Source organism: Crinia signifera, chromosome 5, assembly GCF_055691185.1.
Source record: "Crinia signifera chromosome 5, ASM5569118v1, whole genome shotgun sequence".
Classification (NCBI taxonomy): Eukaryota; Metazoa; Chordata; class Amphibia; order Anura; family Myobatrachidae; genus Crinia; species Crinia signifera.
This window is the reverse complement of record NC_139221.1, coordinates 62818382-62839526: the sequence shown is the minus strand read 5'-3', so window position 1 is coordinate 62839526 and position 21145 is coordinate 62818382.

Here is a 21145-nt window from a genome sequence, read left to right as displayed (position 1 = left end):
TTCTAGGGTTGGTTTTGTAAGAAGTCAATTATTCTACTATTATAATTTTGGATTGTGGGAAGAAAATGGATTACCCTTTAGAAACCCACACAAGCACAGGGAGAATAAACAAACTACACACAGTTAGTGCCATGGTGGAAAATACACCCACGACTGCAGTGCTGTGATTCAGTAAGACTATCCAGTAATGCTAAACATTTTTTGTTATTTTTTAATAAGGTACTGTATGGTGGCAAAGAAAGGAAGACACTCAGTGAGGTCCTCTGCAAGTACAAACCAAACAAGCCTAAATGGGGGACAATGACAATGGAGACACCCTATCCATCACCAACAGTTCAAGGCCTCAATGGGGTCAATTGCCTACCCATCACCAACAAGGGCTAGGTGGAGCCAACTGCCAACCTATCACGGACAAATATAGTTATCCAAACTCCACTCTCAATAACAAAAAATGGACCACTCATCATACAGACCCCAGAAGCCTAATCCAGGTAGTAGTGGGAAGCAAACATACAAAACCAAAATGGCAACTGCTATCGGCCTGTACCCATTATAAAAGCCAACAACTTAATTGGGTGAGAGGAACAGAAAAATTAAATCCAAACACATAACATCATCCTTAACTAACCTGCACTAAGAAATATGACCAGCAACCTAGAAACATATTTGACTGCCAACTGATGAAAAGTATATCTTGTCCCATACTTGGGATATACTGTAAATCATTTCATGCATGTAAGATCCCTTACTTAATTATTTTAATTGTAATGTAATGTCATTATTATCATGTGCAAAAAAATTGTGTTTTTCTTTACTGTGTATATATGTATAATATTTCAATATTTATCCTCCGGAGCCCCAAATCAGCAACAGCCGTGCTGCAGAAACCACCAGGAATATGGTGTGTCGCCATTTTCCCAGCATTTTGCTCATACACAGTAGACTCTGGGACAGCGCTAGGGTCCCCTAGTGTTCAGAGTCTACAGCACTGCTTGCTGGAGAGGACCCCTGCATGCATGTGTTTTGGTATATATAGATCATAGGCAAATGCAGGGGTATTTTGAGTTGCCTGGAAACACCTCCCCTTTTGTCAAGTGGCTAAAATTATGACAACAATAGCAATATAATGCTGTATAAGGGACAGAAGAGAGCTGCTGCACATGCACAGTGGAAGCAGCTTCTAACAAGTTTCCTGTGTGCATGGATTTGAGTCCTCCATCAGCGCAGTAGACCAGAGAGAAGCTACCAGGAAGAATAGACAGGAGCCTTACCACGAAGTGGGAGAATGTGAGCTTAGAAAGTGCAGTATATATTTCCATTATGTTTGTGTATTTATTATAATGGTATAATTAACCTTTTCTTGACCACTTATTTATAGTATTTAAATGTTTGATACAGCAAACACTAAAGTCCATAAAATCGCCAGCCGACAGAAGGGGGTGCACACACGAGATGCTCGTGAGCCCCATTCTGTCTGAGCCCTCCACCACCACCCCCAGCGGCTCCCCTGCAGCCCCCTCAGCTGCTCCCATCTTCCCTGAAGCAGAGTTGGGCAGGGAAACCGATCCCAGCCACCGTGCTGATGGGGAAGCACATGCTTGTGAGAAGCTCACATGCTCCCATCAGATGGAGCCCCTCTCTGCCAGCCTGCGCCAGCTCAAAGAATCTGGCAAATCCCTGAGCTGGCTGGGAGGCACTCCATCTGTATAATGTTAAATATTAATACTGTATTCCATACAGTATCCAGTGTAAAATGTGTACATTAATGTCCGGGGATTGTTACTTGGTTCTTCTACCAATCCCCCAGACTACTGCATTGCTTCAATGTTGCACAGAGTGCGAGATTGTGGACTGAATTTGGAAACCCCCCTCTACAAATCCTGTGTTTGTCTCTGTAGACAGGGCCGGTGCAAGGCATCTAGGTGCCCTAGGCAAACCTACAGGATACCCCCCCCCCCCCAAAAAAAAAAAAAAACACATTACCCTAGAACAAAACCACCTTGTAAATGACTGCCACCATATATGATGCAGACTGTCTGCATCATGCAGACACACACCGCACCCGGCCACCCCCATGAGCAAATGCAGGTTCTTTTAAAATTTTAATTCCACTGACTCACTGTTTAACACACAGAGCCTGCCCGTGTACCAGCTAGCTGCTGCGCTGACAGACAGACAGTTCCGAATCCCCAGTTATCAGGCCTGCCTGCTACAGCGGGAAACTTTGTCGCCCCTGTCAGTCAGTCAGCTGCCTGTCAGCGTTACTTAATCCCCTGCCCGCCTCCCCACCCTGGACGGTCTGGACCGGACACCGACACACACAAGCGGGCGGCAGAGCAATGTACTGACTCCGGCGGGTGGAGGAGCGCCTGCCCGCCCAGCTACTTAGTGAAACACATTCACTAAGTAGCTGGGCGGGCGGCGGCGGCTCCTCCACCCGCCAAAGTCAGTACATTGCTCTGCCGCCCGCATCATCATGTGTGTCGATGTCCGGTCCAGACTGTCCAGGGTGGGGAGGCGGGCAGGGGATTAACGCTGACAGGCAGCTGACTGACTGACAGGGGCTACGAAGTTTCCCGCTGTAGCAGGCAGGCCTGATAACTGGGGATTCGGAACTGTCTGTGTGTCAGCGCAGCAGCTGGCTAGTACGCGGGCGGGCTCTGGCTGGGGGACGGGCCGGGGACGGTGGGGGTCCAAATAAGTAGAGTTACTCACAAATAGCTGCTTGCTTGTTGTCTCTGCAGGCCTGGCAGCTTCTCCGGGCTCTCCTCTGCGGTATCGTCAACAGCATAGCTTCCTGCTGGCTGCTGCTGCTTCTCCCCGGCTGCAGCTAACTACCGCCCCCCAGTGGCCGGCGCCCTAGGCAAATGCCTAAACTTGCCTAGTGGTGGCGCCGGCCCTGTCTGTTGATCACATGCACACAGCAATACAGTAATACAGTATAATGTAATAAGCAATGAGGTTGCTGCACTGGACACTGTAGGGCAGCTTTGTATGGTAAAGTTCACAGGAATAGTGCTAAGGACTTATACCTTCTCCTATCCTCTGCTTACTTTCTGTTTGCGCTGCGATTACATCTTCTGTTGAAACTTTCCAGAAAAAGCGTCTTTAATAGAAATTACCTGACCTCAAGTAGGTGACCCACATATTGCCTTACAAGCCAAATACATTAGAGACAGGGTAACACAAAGGTTCATTTATCTCTAATCTTTTTTTCATCATGGGGACTTTAGGACTCCAGCTGGGGGATTTGAAATTAATTAGGAGTTTGTCCACAAAGCGAAATTTGGAGAGATGTCCTTGTAAGCCCATTTAATAGGAGTTAATGGAAATCACACATAGTCATCTGATACAGGGAGAACAAGGGAAATGCAAAATGTTCTAGATCTGCTAATTTTACTATTTTTTGGAAAATAAATATATAAATGAATGTATATAAATGAATATTACATTACATTCTAATTAAATCAAGGGGACTTTGAGAGCTTAATATTTTTTTCTTCACCTTCTATTCCACTTTGAATGTAAAAAGAATATGCTGAAATGCAGATTAGCAGCATCTGTGTTGTGCTTAGAGATTAAATACCATATTAACATCTGTGCCAGCCCATTTTAGCACAACATAATTACCTAACTACAAGCTGCAGTGATACAGAAATAACCCATTTACTACAAAGTGCATTGCTTTTCAGACCTTCTTTGAATAAGAATTGTTAGAAGCAACTCACTAAAGACATCTTTATTATAGTAAATATGCCTTTAGCTAGTAAGATAGTAACATGACAAAGCCAAATTTCCTGTGCTGATCGCAGCGGTAACACAGCCATAATCAGCAGTTTATAGCGGTTATACAGCGGATCTGACTTTTACAAAACATTTCTGAATTATTTACCGAACTTGATATTGCAACATGACCTATATTTGTGATTCATAAATTCCATATTTGTTTGAGAATAATGGTCTGTATTTAATGGGATGCGACTTGCGGTTCCACCGGCCAATGCGGGATGCCAGCCAAACTCTGAGGTTTTTTAAATGTGCAGTCATTGGGCGGTATTCAATGACCTGAATCGTTGGTCACAGTGATTCAGATTTTACATTCGCCAGCCATTCACCGTTTTTTTACGTCGATTCGCCAAGCGTAGGGAGTCGCCGGGACTAGCTGTGTCACCCTATTCAACGTGGCTGAGAATCGCCGCCCCCAACGGCGATTCTCAGCCAATCCGGCGTTTCCCTAAACAGCTTCAGTACTGTAAGAAATTGCAGTGAAATGCAAGAAAAATGCAAATTACCCTGAAAAAACGATTCCAATACAGCAGACTGCAAAAGCTGTGTAATCTCCTCAAAGGCCAAACGAAGGAGTGAGGTGGGGAGGAGAATCATGGGTAAGTGAGGTGCACCATGGGTAAGAACAGTGCGTTGTGGGAGAAAAAAAAAATACCAGAAAAAATTAAATATATATTTGTATAGCACTTCTACGACCATCACATCACACAAGGGCAGCAAATATTAATACATTACACTTGCAGAGTTAAATTGAACACTTAAAACCAATTATTTCACAGGTTCCGATAAAAGTTCACCACAAAAAGATGACGAGGGACACTCGGTGAGGAACGGCGATATGAAACAAGAAATAAGAATCGCCAACTTCTCATTGAATACACTTTTGGCGATTCCCGTCGACTACCGGCGAATCCCCATGAAAATCCCTATACACAAAAAACGGCGATTTGTAGAGAATAACATTTGGCGATTGGTGCTTCATTCACCGGTCGTCATCGGCGAATAGAAGACGTTGAATAGGGTGATTCGCTTTTTCAGCTCAAAAAATCGCCGGCACACATGAAAAAAACACAGAATCGCCATAAAACTTGGCGATTCTGCCTCATTGAATACCGCCCATTGACATGGGAGGATTTTGCCTTTTATATGACTGCCTCTTTTAAAGACCTCAGAGTTTGGCTGGTATCCCGCATGGCCACTGGACTCGCAACCCATTACAGGTTGAGTATCCCGTATCCTTATATCCAAAAACAGAAATATTCAAAAAAACGTGGTTTTTCAGAATGTTTCGGGGTTTTTGTTTGTTTGGGTTTTATGGTTTTATTCCCCCCCCCCCCCCCCCCCCCCTGCCCCTTTTTTCCTACTTACCTCATCCCCCGGCATCCATGGCAGGCTTCAGGATCCTCTTCAGCGTCATCTCCGGTCCCAGGGGTGCATTGTGTGAGTGCGCGGGCACGTCGGTGACGTCACCACTGAGGGCACCACCAGGGGACCAGGTAAGTATGCTAAAAAAATATATTCCAAAATTCGGACAAATCCCTTATCCGAAATGCTTGCTGTCCCGAGCATTTCGGATAAGGGATACTCAACCTGTGAATACACTCATAAATTGGAGAATTTTAATTTTTGTAAAAGTATGTTTATATTCAGCTTTGTTGGCTGCAGAGCATTGGAGTAACTTAATGATTTGTGTCTAAATGAAGGCATGGTTGACTGAAAGCAGAGGGATGTGCAGTATTGGGCGAAGGCGGTGTCTTATTTTTCTATGTATACTGTTGGAAGATATCTGCATAAATATGCAGTGTGATATTCTCCTGCAGCAACTGGCTTCTGCCAATGCAGAAGAGCTGGCAGTGTGGTGTCACACCCTCCACCCACCTGGCTTGTGACATCCTAAAGCTCATGGACTGTTATTTATGTCTAACACAGTTTGAGGGATTTTCAAATAAATATTACCATTGGAAGCATTGAAAAGTTTACATTGAATATAGGAATTTCCCACCCACAATTAAACAACAGTGCATATACACCTAGCTTCACACGGAAGTCAGCGTCTATTTCCTGCTGCTTTGCTAGGCATAGCAGCAACTTTCAGGGGTACTCCCAACAGCCCCACCACCACCACCACTGCAGGACACTGCCGACCCAGGCGGGGTGCGTGACAGTCCCAAAAAAAACAGGAATGTCCTGCGAAAATCAGGACAGTTGGGAGGCACAAGTAATTGAATAAATGAACATTAACATAGAAACATAGAATTTGAAGGCAGATAAGAACCACTTGGCCCATCTAGTCTGCCCCTGTACATTGTTGATAAAAATGTATTAGGAGCACTTTTGATGTGCCTAGTACCATTTCTACAACTACCAGAGGCCGCATTGCAGATGATATGCATGTGACTATTTCTAATGATGAGCCTCACATCATACTTCCAAATCTTGTGCCTGCTTACTCTGGGAATAAGCAGCCTGGGTTAATACGACAGGGGTATATGTCCAGAACAGGGGTTGATCATGTCTTTGCAGCCCCGCCGCCCACTATACAAAAAGCAATCACGTCATCCTCCCATCCACTTTTCATGGGGGTGAGGGAGACTGCCATGTGGGAGACATAACCATTTCCAGGAGGCCAGTAGTGCCACCTGATTTCCAAGAGCTTCCTGGCCATTCTAGGAGAGTAGCCAAGTACAGGATTTCTTACATCAAGGATTTTTACTAATATTCAAAATAAAATTAACCAAGTAAATTTGAGTCTGTATTAACTTTAACATGTATCAAATTATTGTCTGGCTTCAAAAACACTTTATCTAGATTGGCATGAAGAAGTCCTGTATACATTTATTTAGAAAGACAACTACATATTTAATGCAATTGCACATATACAATAGGGGTTAAAAAAGGTTGAAATCCAGAGGAGTGGCTGGATTGGGAGGACGATGTCTTTTTTTTTTATTAGGGAGGCCACTCCTGAGATCCTGGGAATCCCGATATTGAGCATTTTTCAATCCCAGAATTGAAAAAATGCCCCAGGATTGGCGTCCCTATTGCATACCATATTTCCGGAGACCCACACATGTTCATTCAGATTACTCTCCAATGAACACGAAGGACGCCATGTGTCTAGAGAACTGCACATGCCTAAAATGAACTGCGCCACAAAGAGTCTTTACATGGGTCCCCTCCTCTATTAAAACACTCCTGCTTACATGATGCTGATTTGATCAATCAGGACATTAATAGAAAAGCTCATAACTTTGACTATATACATACACTACATGCAACCTGCACATTCCATATTTATTCAGAGACCACAAATGGGCTCTAATCACAGTTGCTCACATGCTGGATAAAGTCAGGTGTCTGTCTGTCTCTGTTCCAGTCTCTAATACCCAACTGTGTGGAGACATTAAAGAGCACAGCTAAAAAATAATGAATAGAAAGCGAGAATTTTTGATGTTTCTGCATGACAGTCCTGCAAAGATGGAACCTGATCACTGAAGGGGAGCATTGCAAATCCCAGATAATGAAGTCTTGAAGCTGAAATCATGTTAGCTTCCACTGACAGGCACATTTTATGTCTGCAAAGACTGTTTCTGTTCTCTTTTATGAAGAATAAATGCATATTCATAGAGACAATTCCACTTTGAAATGTTTTCAAACAGGAGAACAGAAAGGACAATGCTTCTCAAGGTTGTTGTTTTTTTTATTTACTTATTTTTTGGTATTGTTTCACTTTGGTATGTTAGTAAATGCAGGCTATAAAGCTAAGACATAGGACAAATAAGTATTTCGTAATAGTGAGAGTCGTGATTATGGTGCTGTATGGGAAGGGGCCGGGGGGGGGGGGGTGGGGGGGTTTGATCGGCACACTGTACATGCATTTGTGCAGCATGGCCCTCCTGCGATAAATTAGAAATGCCCTGTGCTGCACAGTCTATTTCTACAAGCCCCTTTTGGCTAACTTTCCTTATGTTTTTGACTATATGTAGGCAAAAATGTGTTGCCTCATATTTTTTCCCGATTTTTAAAGTACACCACAAATTGCCCTCAGACACACTGGGCCTTATTCTAGTTCACTCTTTCTGACAAAATCCTTCTTAGATGGACAAAACCATGTGCACTGCAGGGGGGCAGATGTAAAATGTGCAGAGAGAATTAGATTTGGGTAAGTTATTTTGTTTCTGTGCAGGGTAAATACTGGCTGCTTTATTTTTATACTGCAATATAGATCTCACTTTGAAGTAAAACCCCACCCAAATCTAATTCTCTGTGCACAAGTAACATTTGCCCCACCTGCAGTGCACATGGTTTTGTCCATCTAAGAAGGATTTTGTCAGAAAGAGTGAACTAGAATAAGGCCCACTGTGCCAGGATTATTCACACTGAAATGCCCATTATACATTATGCCACACACGCTAATGCCTTTTACTTATTATATAACAAACCGTAATGTCCATTACATATTATGCCACACACCGTACTGCCTATTACATATTATGCCACATAACATAATGCCTATTACTTATTATATAACAAACCGTAATGCCTATTACATTTTATGCCACACACTCTAATGCCTATTACATATTCTACAACACTCCATATGCCTATTGCATATTACACCACATGCTGTAACACCTATGTATGGAGCAGTGACAGGGATGAGACGTGAGCCAGAGGAGAAGTGGCCATGTCAACCAATCAGCACTGAAGTAAAATTTAATTGGTTGCCATGGGCCACTTCTCCTCTGGCTCACTTCTCCTCCCTTATCACTGCTTCATACATCTACCCCACTGTTACTCTAGAGACATCATTGGACTGACTACTTGACTAGCCTACCTCCAGCATATTTATAAGAAGTGAGTGCAGTGGATTGGTTGTTGCAGGATGATGTCAGAATGGACTTGACAGGATAGGCTGAGAAGCAACATGATGGTTAAACCAATATAGCTGCCTCCTTGCTGAGTTTTGGAGGAAAGTTTGGTGTGCATGTTGAATAGCTCTGAAGCCTATAAGTTATCTGAGGATGAATGCTCCTGGAAATGCCATCAGAGAGGCTGCAGGCCGCACCAGCGGTACCCGCTGGGATGATGATGCTGGAACCGTCAGTCACATGCAGCCGGCACCATCCGGACACAGGAAGGCCTGCAGTGTGACGGCAGGAGAGTCTCTGAGCATGCCTGAAAAACATCGGGATGTTAAGTAAGTGTTTCTGGCCACTGGATTGTGACAAAATTCATCAATAACAATAATTTAGTAGCATACTATATATATATATATATATATATATATATATATATATATATATATATAGATAGATAGATAGATAGATAGATAGATAGATATAGATAGAAGAGTCTTGGTGGTCTGGCACTCACGCTTTGAAGTAGTTTTTAGGCCAGGTGCCTTCTGTTGCAAATGTGTAGATAGAAGAAGAAATGCAGCGGCACTCATGGACTTGTGAAAAAGAATTGCTTCTTTATTGTAGTATTTCTACGTTTCGGTTTGTCTCCAAACCTTCATCAGGAATACAGTTTAAAGGAACAGGTAGTGCTTTTATAGTGAATGAACATACAGTGAAAGAAACACATGGAAACGATGGAAAGACAGTGACAGTGCATAATTAGGTGTGTGCTGAATCAATTACATACAGGTGTATATACAAAAAGTCAAGGGTAACTGAAATTACAACAGTGCTGCATATGTTTTTAATGATCACAATAAATACAGTTGCGATTTAAGCGCAAGTGTTCCTACTGTTTAAGATAAATTGCGAACTTTAATCCAGTGTGGAATTATATGGTTAGGTCAACTTGCTCCGCTAGTTTTAGTGGGCGTGCATGATACTTGCTGTAAGACAGAAAGCAAACATGTCAATATATCATACAGTGTAGTCTATATAAGTCGCAACATTTTATCTAACTTTAGTGCATCAGGGTTAATCTGTGAAAACATAGCAAATACTTGACTGCATGAGGAAAAATAATATGATTAGTAAAAACTTGAAAAAGAAAGATATTCTTTTAACCCATGTGGTTGTACTGTGTTGAGTTGGGCTATCCATTTTGTTTCCAACCTGAGTAGGGTTTTGTTCCTATCACCTCCCCTGGGATTGATTTTCACATGATCAATCATTTTGTATCTTAATTGTGCAGCGGCGTTAAAACAGGAGAACCCAAGAATACCCATATTCTACACGATCCCTAAGCTGCATAAAAACCAGGTGAATCCTCCGGGGAGGCCAATTGTATCAGCACGTGACTCTATCTACTATGATGTTGCACGGTACCTAGACTTCTACCTCCAGCCCGTGATACAACAAGTTGGGCTATGACATCTATGACATCACCAGCCTGCTGTGGGCGGGCGTTTCCATGTGTTTCTTTCACAGTATGTTCATTCACTATAAAAGCACTACCTGTTCCTTTAAACTGTATTCCTGATGAAGGTTTGGAGACAAACCGAAACGTAGAAATACTACAATAAAGAAGCAATTCTTTTTAACAAGTCCATGAGTGCCGCTGCATTTCTTCTTCTATCTATATATATATATATATATATTTATTTATTTGCCAGACAAACTCATAATTTAAAAATAGAACAGTGCATATTTAGACGACGGAGCAGGTGCAGACATGACCCAAAGGGTAGAGAGAACTGTGCTCAGTCTAGAAAATACGCACTTGCCTTACTCTGCAATAGCTGATGCTAAAAATAAAAATACAGCAGGTTTTCTTAATCTTCAAACAGCATTTTATAGACTACAGGATTGATTCCAGGTAGCAGAATCCTTGACTCACCCTCACCATGGTTTCCCGTGTGAAAGAAGTTGAACAGCATGACAGAAATGACCTATGACGATCTTATCTCTGCGTTAACGGTAATATATGTATGTATAAATCTTTGAAGAACCTTCCAAAACCGAAGATATTTGACAAAGTTGAGACAATCATTTGTGTTCTGTAAAGAGTAGGAAGTTCTATTGAAATCTATTGCAAGTCCACTGGCAAGTCTGTAGTCTGTAGTGAAACAGTCATTGTCGAGGAGTAAATAATGTACTAGTCAGCAGAATGGAAAGCAAATCTTTGACTGCACACTTTGAAGGGCAAACATCAACTCATCTACTTTCACATCAAAGTGTCTTAAGAATCAAGTTATTAATGTGCAACTTGTCAGCGTTTGGCAGCCAGAAATATTGACTTACACCTTAAAGAGCTGCAAAACATACAGGTCCGTATATCAAAAATAGTCAATTATTGCATTGTGATAACATCTTGTCAGAATGTGCTCTGCTAGAGTGTTAGAGAATAAAGACAATAATAAAAGAACATTATACTAGGCTAATATTTCTATAGAAGAATCTCAGTGAACATAACCCCGGCCATCTGCAATGAATTGTTTTCTTAGATTGAAAAAAAAAAAATACTGACATTTGTCTAGTCAGAACTGAAGATGATTTCAGTTGCAACCATGGGGTAAGACAGGGTTCCTCAAACTTTTTTGCTCTGGGACCCCATCAGACAATAAAAATAATGACAGGACCCCAGCAAGTTACTGCAGAAGGTCATCACATCACATGTGTAGTCAGCAGACAGCACATACATGGCAGCATTGTGGAGGCACAAAATGATGGGAGGAGTCTAACATAACAGACAATACAACAGAGTTTTCAGACTCCTTGAATAACTGACTGATATTAAAAAGTCATCAGCCTGATGGTCAGCAACATGGAGTCGCGACCCCATGCTGAGAAGGTCGGGACCCACTTTGGGGTCAGGACCCACAGTTTGAGAACCGCTGGGATTAGATATTTATCCTAATCAAGACAGACTTCCTGACAGACAATATTTTGAAAAACACAGCAGTTAAGCTCTTTTAGCAGAACATGGCTAATAACAGCTTGCTGAATACCTTACTTACCTACTTATAAAAACTAGTTTCAGGGAGATCATAGTTGGTAGTACAATTGTGCATAGTGCCCATTTAAGGGGGGTGTCAAGGTCCACCCAAGGGGCATAGCTAGTTCCTTATATGGGCGTACATGTGCTTAACTGCATGTTGAAATATATTTCTAAACATTATTAACAATATACTATGGGGGAAATTTACTAAGATGGGAGTTCTATTTCACATGGGATGTTGCTATGGGCAACCAATCAGCATCTATTTCTTATTTATTTAGCACCCTCTAGAAGATACTGTAATAGACAGTATTTGATTAGTTTTCCATAGCAACATCTCGTGTGAAATAGAATTCCCATCTTAGTAAATTCCCCCCTATATATTTTGAGGAATATTTTAATTGCTGTCTGCAATATTGGATTTGTTTGCAACTAATTGCTGTGATATTTATTTTCTTCTAACTCTTTTGAAGAAGCATGTCAGGGAGAGTGTGAAGGACGGTGGCACCTATAAGTGTGGACATGCACTGCTACATCTGAGAGGTGAGTCATAAAATGGCTCGCATCCAATTTAAGATATGCCCCAAAGCAGTTAGTAAGAACTACTGTAATTGTTGAAGAAAATACACTGATATGTGTGAGTGTTGCTCATGGGTGTTTGGGTGTGGTATAGAACACAGACGGTCGGGATCCCAACAGTCATTAGCCCGATGTTGGGATCCCGACTGCCCGGGCTCAGACAGCGGGGGAGTGCAAGGAAGCCCCTTGTGAGATCGCTCGCTACGCTCGCCACCTATACTATTCTCCCTCTATGGGGGTCGTGGACCCCCATGAGGGAGAATATTTGGTGGTCATCGGGATCCCGAGTGTCGGGGTTTTAACAGTCGGGATTCCGACGTCGGTGTAATGACTGTTGGAATCCCGACTGTCTGTCAGTCATCCGGCAGCCTTGTGTTTTACATGTGGTTCCGTATAAGTGCCTGTGCAAAACCTTTGAAAATGTAAAATATATTTAGCCATAGGGATCATCGTGCATTATAACCAATGCAGGGAAATGCCAGTGATGATCCCATATGTATATGTCTGATTTCTTTTTTTTCCCCCCAAAACTGTAACAGCTGCATAATGTGGGTTAGGTGAAATCAGGGAGACTGGTAGACTCTTCGGGGAGAGAGGGAGATTGCTGCTATTTCAGGGAGTCCCCTGCAGAATGCAGGAGGGTAGGCACTGATGCTGAATACTTATATATATGTTTGTATACATTAATTTATATATTAATATTGTGTACGCAAAATGTTATAAAATGTATGATTATACAGCAGTGCCTGTTTCAGAGATGTTCACATTGTAACTGCGTAGAGGATTTCATGTTGCAGGCAGTTCCACACACCCAAAACAGTCACAGCACTCCTGCATTTTAGTAGCCACCCCCCACTACTGCCCACAATTGGTGCCTGACTGCCAATCAATTTGCAAATAAATCCTCACTGGAAACTATATCACAAAACCATCAGGGCACATGTGTAGTATGACACCAATGCATGAACAGCGGGCAATAAAATAACTCCACTGTGCAAAACATAGAGCCCAATGTCATGGGGTGTGCGAATCAGAAAGTGATACATTTGGGAGAGTTTTCCCATTGTTTTAGAGCATTGTTTTTGCCATGTACTTGTTTTCCCCTTTAATAAAATGGGAGAACTCTCCTAAAATCTCTTACTTTCTGATTTACCCTTTTACATTTGGCCCACAGTCTTTGAGGTCCATAGTACTGGGATTAATATATAATACACATAATTACTACAATTACTTTGACATGCAGCTAAATATAATAAGGATGAGGCCAATCGGGTTATCTTGGCCCACCCCTTTGTTATATAATACCAAGATTATTGGTATTGTAAAGTGGGTGGTGGGGACTACAATGACGCGATTCAGTGCAAAATGCATAATTGCCCCCCCCTCAACCACCTACTTAAATGACTTGCTGCAGTTTGGTTCTGATAGATGCAGGGTGGTTTGGCCAATGAAGGATCTTCACATGTGATGTTGCTATGGGCAACCAATCAGAAGCTGCTTCTTATTTATTTATCACCCTCTAGAAGATAGTAGACAGGATCTGATTGGTTGCCCCCTCTTAGTCTACATCACAGACAAAGGAAATATGAATTACTACCACGTCAATATTTTTTCCATGTGTGTAATAAATAGTTATGGTTGCAGGCCCGTCTCTTTGTTGTGTTCATTTGCCACAATTGGTCTAGTCTGCAGATATCTGTAATAATCCACAATAGTCTTTTTTTACATTGTTCTGAAAAACTAGTAAGCATATGGAATTCTCTACTTGCACGTGCATTGCCATGTTTTCATTAAGGATCAGTAATAATTATTTTCCCTTTCCTATACAAATGACTTTGCAAACACTATCTCTAGTATTATACTAAAGGTAATGAAATATCTTCTTCTTTTCATAATTTCAAATGAAATTACTTAAATTGTTGGGAATGAGAAACCAAAAAATGTCTTTGCTAATGAAGCTTGAAATAGAAGTGAACAGTTGTATTTCATTGCACTACTTATAAAAGCAAGACAATAAGATTAGTAAAACGACAAGCAAATTGGATATACAATGCAACATTTACAATGGTTAGAAGGTAAAATATAAATAGATATTTATGTTAGTAGCACAATATCTAAGCAGCCGTTTTATGGATTATGGGTTATTGATTATGTTTAAATTGCTAAAAATATTTTATTTATGACTATATATACTTTTATAACATCTGAATTTCCTTATTTAGTGCTAGATCGTTGCATAGATAGACAGAGAGATAGAGATAGATAGATAGATAGTAGTTTGTTTATTTATTAGGCGCCACAAAGTGTCTGCAGAGCCGTACATAGCAAACAAAAACAAATTACAAGGTAACGTACAGATAGATAGATAGATAGATAGATAGATAGATAGATAGATAGATAGATAGATAGATAGATAGATAGATAGATAGATAGATAGTGATAAAAGCACTGGTAGAATTATTAATGTGAGATATGTTGTTCCCATGTTTCTGACCTACATATATTATTTAAACCCCAAGGAAAATGTCTGTTTCTGCAAAACAGACTTGGTTAGATTTTGGGCTCCAGTAAAAAGCTGATTAAGAGTTCCTGGGGGTATGGATGTAGAAAAAGGATGGGCTCCGTCCTTTAGGCCCATTTCAGGTCTTCAGTCTGAGAGCAGGCTTGCACCTGTAAGAAGCTGATAAAGGGGTGTCTGAGTTTTACTCAAGGACTCACTATCTGAGAGTACAGACAGCAAAACACTGTGATTTATTGACCATGAGTACGCTGCATATGCAGTATTGAGGAAACCATTAATCCTGACCAAATCCCCAACTCCAATTACTGAAATGCAGCCCCAAACTTGCAAGGAATCTCCACCATGCTTCACTGTTGCCTGAAGGTACTACTCTTACAGCCAAATATTTAAAATTTTGACTCATCAATCCACAGCACCTGTTGCCATCTTCTGTACCCCGGTTCCTATGTTTCTGTGCAGAGTTGTGCTGCTTTGGCCTTGATTCCATGTTGAAGGTATAGCTTTTTAGCTACCATGAAGACTTCTTGCTAGACATCTCTGAACAGTAGATGGGTGTACCTAGGTACCGAGGTTTCTGCCAGTTCTGAGCTTATGCTGGAGAAGTTTCCTTGGCCGACCACCGTATCTGCGGTCCTCACTACTGCCAGTTTCTTTGTGCTTCTTCAAAAAAGATCGAACAGCACAACTTGAAACTAGACATTGCTGTGCTCTGTATTGCCATGGTGTCTGACCTATCACATGAAACTGTCTTCCCCAACCTGACCTTTGTAGCAGAGTATGGCTGTTCCTTACTGAGTTTTAAGCCTCCTTCAATGCTGTTTCTGCTTCATTTAATGACTTTGTTTCAACCTACAGAAAATGATGATCGTTGCACGGTACAGGTTAAGAATCCTGTATCCGGGCATCCTGTATCCAAATTATTCCAAAAACCGTGTTTTTTTTGGAATAATTAAATTTTTTTTTACCCCCCCTAACCCTTTTGTTTATACTTACCAAGTCCCCCGGCGTCCACGGCAGGCCTTCAGAATCCTCTCCGTCGTCTCCAGCGGTCCCAGGAGTGCATTGCACGAGTGTGTGCGCATGCCGGTGACGTCACCGGCGCACCTGGGAACTCACGCAATGCACTCCTGGGACCGCTGGAGACGCTGTGGACAAAGTGGACTCTGAGGGACCATCGATGCACCACCAGGGGACAGGTAAGTATGTTTAAAAAAAAAAATCCAAAATCCAGAAAAATCCCTTATCCAGAATGCTCGTGGTCCTCAGCATTTCGGATAAAGGATACTCAACCTGTATATAAATATATATATATAATAAATGTTGTGCACTGGTTAATACAGTACACTGAATGGTGTATTTGAAAATGGCATACAGTTAGTGCTTCTTTATTGCCCATATTGCGGTTCATTGCTCTCACATATGTCGTATCACCAACTTGAGTTACTGTTGTTTTTCAATTATGTCATATTGAGCTATCTAATCAAATGACAGAATAATCACTACTTTGTTCCCGCTGTATTATAAAGAATCCTGATCTGATTTCAGTTGCTTGACAAAAGGAATGTAGTGTGCAACAAATCCAGTTTTTATATTTTGAGCAAATAAGGAATCTTCCAAAAAATCCTTTCAGTCACCAAATTGTGTCTGAACCTATTTTAGGAAGAAGAGTTTATCTTGAACCATCTTAATCTAATTACCACCTAACAATATATACAGGGGATGGAGCAGCGTTTATTGCAGTCAGTGGTATTCAATAGCTAAAGATTAAGTGGAAAATCTTTGCTATCCTGTGACAGATCTCTGATTAGTTTAGTTGTGAATAGCTGCAAATATTTGGGTTAATTGTAAACAGCAGTTTGTATCATGTCGTGCTGTGCAGTGAAATTGACTAAAAGGTTTCTGGGACAATTATTCCTGGCAACAATCTGGGGTAACATGAGAAATAAATTTGAGATAACTACTGCTATGTGTGTATACTTGGTGAATATACCCACCACCCGTGACAAGCATATAAACAAATATATTCTGAAAAAAATTATGCATTTCATTATATTTATTGTTTTTCCTTCACTGTGTTAGTATCTGCTGTGTTTCCATTTTGGTTAGTCATTATTTGTAATCACCCGCTACTAGACCCATTAGTGTGGACAAAGAGGTTTAACTTGCAATAAAATAGAAGTAATAAATAGTAGAACTATAAAAAAACTGCTACTACTATTATTAATATTAATATAAAATAATATCTAGACATTTTCCGGTACTTACACATCCGGTCGATGCGATCAAAACTATTTTTTAATTGTACAGGCACCCTGATGGGTGATTACTATGTTATTTGCACCCCCATTGTTAACGCCACCCCCACTATGAATGCCAATCCAAAGCGTGGCGAGCGCAGCGACCTCGCGAGGGGCGGCGGTATGCGTCCTCCGACCTTTTCATACCCCCACTATCTACGTCAGCATGGAGTTGATTATATATAGTGTGGCGAGCGCAGCGAGCCACCGAGCCCAAAGCGTGGTGAGCCCCGCGAGGGGACGCGGATTACTTCACATGTATTCCGCGTCCGCTCGCCACGATTCGGGCTCGGTGGCTCGCTGCGCTCGCCACACTATATAAAATCAACTCCACACTGACATGGATAGTGGGGGTATGAAAAGGTTGAAGGACGCGTATCGCTGCGCTCGCCACGCTTCGGGTTAGCGTTGATAGTGGGGGTGGCGTTAACAATGGGGATGCATTTAACATAGTAATCACCATTTAGATGCCTGTAAAATTACAAATTGTATTGTAATGGCATGCGATGCGACACGATATTAAAATTGTACAGTGCGGGTCCCATCGCATACCTTAATTAGTGGTATGCGATGGCATAAGATGGGCACCGTGCTAGGAAACAAGTACCCATTTTCCTATAATGAGCTATGTCTGAAATGACAGGGAGGGCATGTGCCAATGAGGTATAAACACATCAAACACATTAAATACACATAAATATATTTTATTTGTCAATGAAACAAGCTTTCAAAACATGAAACAAGGTTTCAAAACATGAAACAAAATTTATGTCCTATCTCAGGCTGTGAATTTGAATGGAAATCAATCATTTTCTTGCACATGTTTAGTGCCAGTTACATATCATGTCACTAGTACCCCTTTCACACTTGCAGAGCAGGGTCATACCCGGGAATGTGTTCGCGGATGCTTCCCGGGACTCTACCCAGAAATGTACCCTTTCACACTGCACTCAGACCTGGGATCGACCCGGGACAGCCCCATTCACAATGATCCTGGGAAATCCCTGCAAATACATATGGATGTCATTAGAAATGGACCCCAGGGCTCTGAAAGATGACATCAGCATTTGTGAGCCCAAGAAAGCTCCAATCAGCAGCTTTTTTAAAGTCCCGTGTACCCAATCCCGGGTACGGGACCATTCACACTGACCGCATCCCAGGTCGATTCCGGAATCGATGTTCATCCCGGGATATTCTTTCAAGACCCTTTCACACTGAGCTATATCCTGGGTTGATGCGTGTTCATGTGCAAAACGTGTATCCTGGGTTGATGCGTGTTCATGTGCAAAACGCGTGTTCATGTGGTAAACGCGTCCCTTCGCGGGCTTCACAGGTATCCGCGTCCGCTCGCCACGCTTCGGGCTCGGTGGCTCGCTGCGCTCGCCACACTATTCTATTCTGAACTCCACGCCGACGTGGATAGTGGGGGTATGAAAAGGTCGTAGGACGCGTACCGCTGCCGCTCGCCACGCTTCGGGTTGACGTTGATCGTGGGGTGGCGTTAACAATTGTGGGGGCCATTTCACACTTCAGGGTGGCTATTTGGCCTCTGTGGGCCATTTAACATTGTTTCCTATGGAAAAATCGTGTCAATTGAGGCATTGAACAGTAAAATCGGGTCAATTGAGAAATTTAACATTGTTCCCTATGGGAAATCGCGGGCATCGCGTCGGTCGCGTCGCACCCGATTTTTTAGTGCATTCAATGCCCGCGATGACCGCGATGGGCGCCGTGCTAGGTAAAGAGTACCAAAAAAAAAAAATATTACATTTGAAAACTATGGATAAGGGATATTTGGATAAGAGAAATTTGGTTAAGGGATACTCAACCTGTAGTATGCCTAGAATAGAAATGATAACCATAAAATCTAGAGAGAATTTTTAAGTGCTATACAATACAAAGCATATTTTTGTAATCAAACACTGTGCAGACCAGTTTTGAGTAAATCTTCTGCTATTTTTCTGCCTTATCATTGCTAACCTGTTACAAGCCCTCTCTGGTGGGTCTGTGTTACTGCAACCTGACTTCTGTATGTGCAGTCCCACCTGTCATAATGAGGCCATAGCACACTGCCTGTGTGTTTGGCTGCCCAGCTGTGGTAATTAGGAGGCTTGTTTTTTTCTGGTTGTTTTCATTGGGAGTTGCTCCCTATATTACCCAGGCTGCCCTAAGCTCTGTGCTGGTTATATTGCTAGTTTCTAGTGCTATTGCTGGGCATACCTGATTACTCCTGTATTCTCTGAATAATCTGTTTCTTTGAATGTACCTGCTATTGTGCATATCCCATGGTTGCCTACCTGACCCTCTCCTTCAGGGAGAAAATGCTCGGTTCCTGGACTTCCCTGGTAATTTATGATTGCCATCACCTGTGGTGAGCTGGCTAATTGATAAAAACGGTGTCTCAGCACAGGTGATGGCAATCATACATTACCAGGGAAGTCCAGGAACAGAGCATTTTCTCCCTCATGGAGAGGGTCATTAGGCAACCATGCCTTTTGTATATGCTCTGATAGAGCTTTCTGTGTGTGACCCTTTAGCTTTACCTCTTGTATATACCCACTCTTGCTGAGCTTCAGTTTATATCTATGTGTATATTCTGGTGTCAATATTAGCGACGGATCATGTCCTTTTGAAACGCATTACTCTCTGACAGACCTTGGGATTTACAAACATCTAATCCGACTTGGACCAGCTCCTTCTACAAATCCCCCAGTCCTCATGGTGCAATTGGAACCATCTTACTTTGGGCAACCACCACCTGCTTATTATTGGGACTTCAGCCATCTGCAGAGCCTCAGTCCAAAACTTGGATAAGACATCACAGGCTGACAACACAGTCAGGTTTATGGACACCCTCGCACTCCAGCACCATTCATCTTAGGATGCCATTAATGGGGATCACTATCACCAATAAGGAAGCAAGTGGAACTGCTAATAAGTATAATTTTATTTTATATCCCAAGTTTCTGATCAGATAATCCAATTAAATCTCTTTTAATCAATCAAAGTCATTATAAAAATTGTTCAAGCATTTAAACTTTTATTGTTTAATATGTTATTTTATTTAATAAATTAATATATATATATATATATATATATATATATATATATATATATATATATATATATATATATATATATAAAAATAAAAAAAATGTGATACCCAATTGATCTACAGTTCATTATTCAGTGCTCCACGTTTCTTTTCTTTTCTTTTTTTTTTTTTTTTTTTTTTTTTTTCCTATCTCTTTAATTCTTTACTATTGTCACAAAAAAGAGGAACATACAATATTACAGACCTTGCATACAAATCCTTCACATCTAGGGGTAGGCGCGTGGACCAAGGTTAACGTTCTTATTTTCAGTTAGTTTCTGGTTTTGTTTTTATAACCGTTATCCGTAGGGTCTCTTTTTTTTTTTTTTTTTTTTTTTCCCTTTCCCTTTTCCTTTCCCCTTTTCCCTTTCTTTCCGTTTTCCCTGGTCGATCCCACCTCCCCTGCACATTCCAAGGTTGTGATAGATACTACCTCTTTTTTTTTTTTTTTTGTCCTTATCTATACACTTTGGGCACCATTATGTATCGTTTTTCTTTACTTGCTATTTAGTTTTACTGTGTATTTTAATATTCTATTTAAGAATTCTAGGCATCTGATTATGAATTGCTTAAGCTCTTATGTTTTCTTTTTCTCATGTTTTACATCGGACATACAAGACGAACAAGGGGGGACAAGGGAAAGGTTTGGGGGGGAAGGGGAAGGGGATTCGGGTGTTGTCAGGCTGTTGTGTACCTATTATCTTAATGTTCTCCATGTATTAGTATCCTGGCGTTATTATAAGGTTGGCCGTCTATAGGTCTGCCCGTCCTTTCTTTTCTTTTCCTCTTGGGGATTCTTTTATTCATTCGGGATGTTATGATATTCTACCCATGGGGTCCAAATTTCATTAAATTTATCCATTTTTTCGTCTACTATACTTGCCAATAGTTCCATCTGGTATATGTGCCATATGGCTTCTTTTATGGCATTAATAGATGGGGTGACCTTAGTTTTCCAGTTACTAGCGA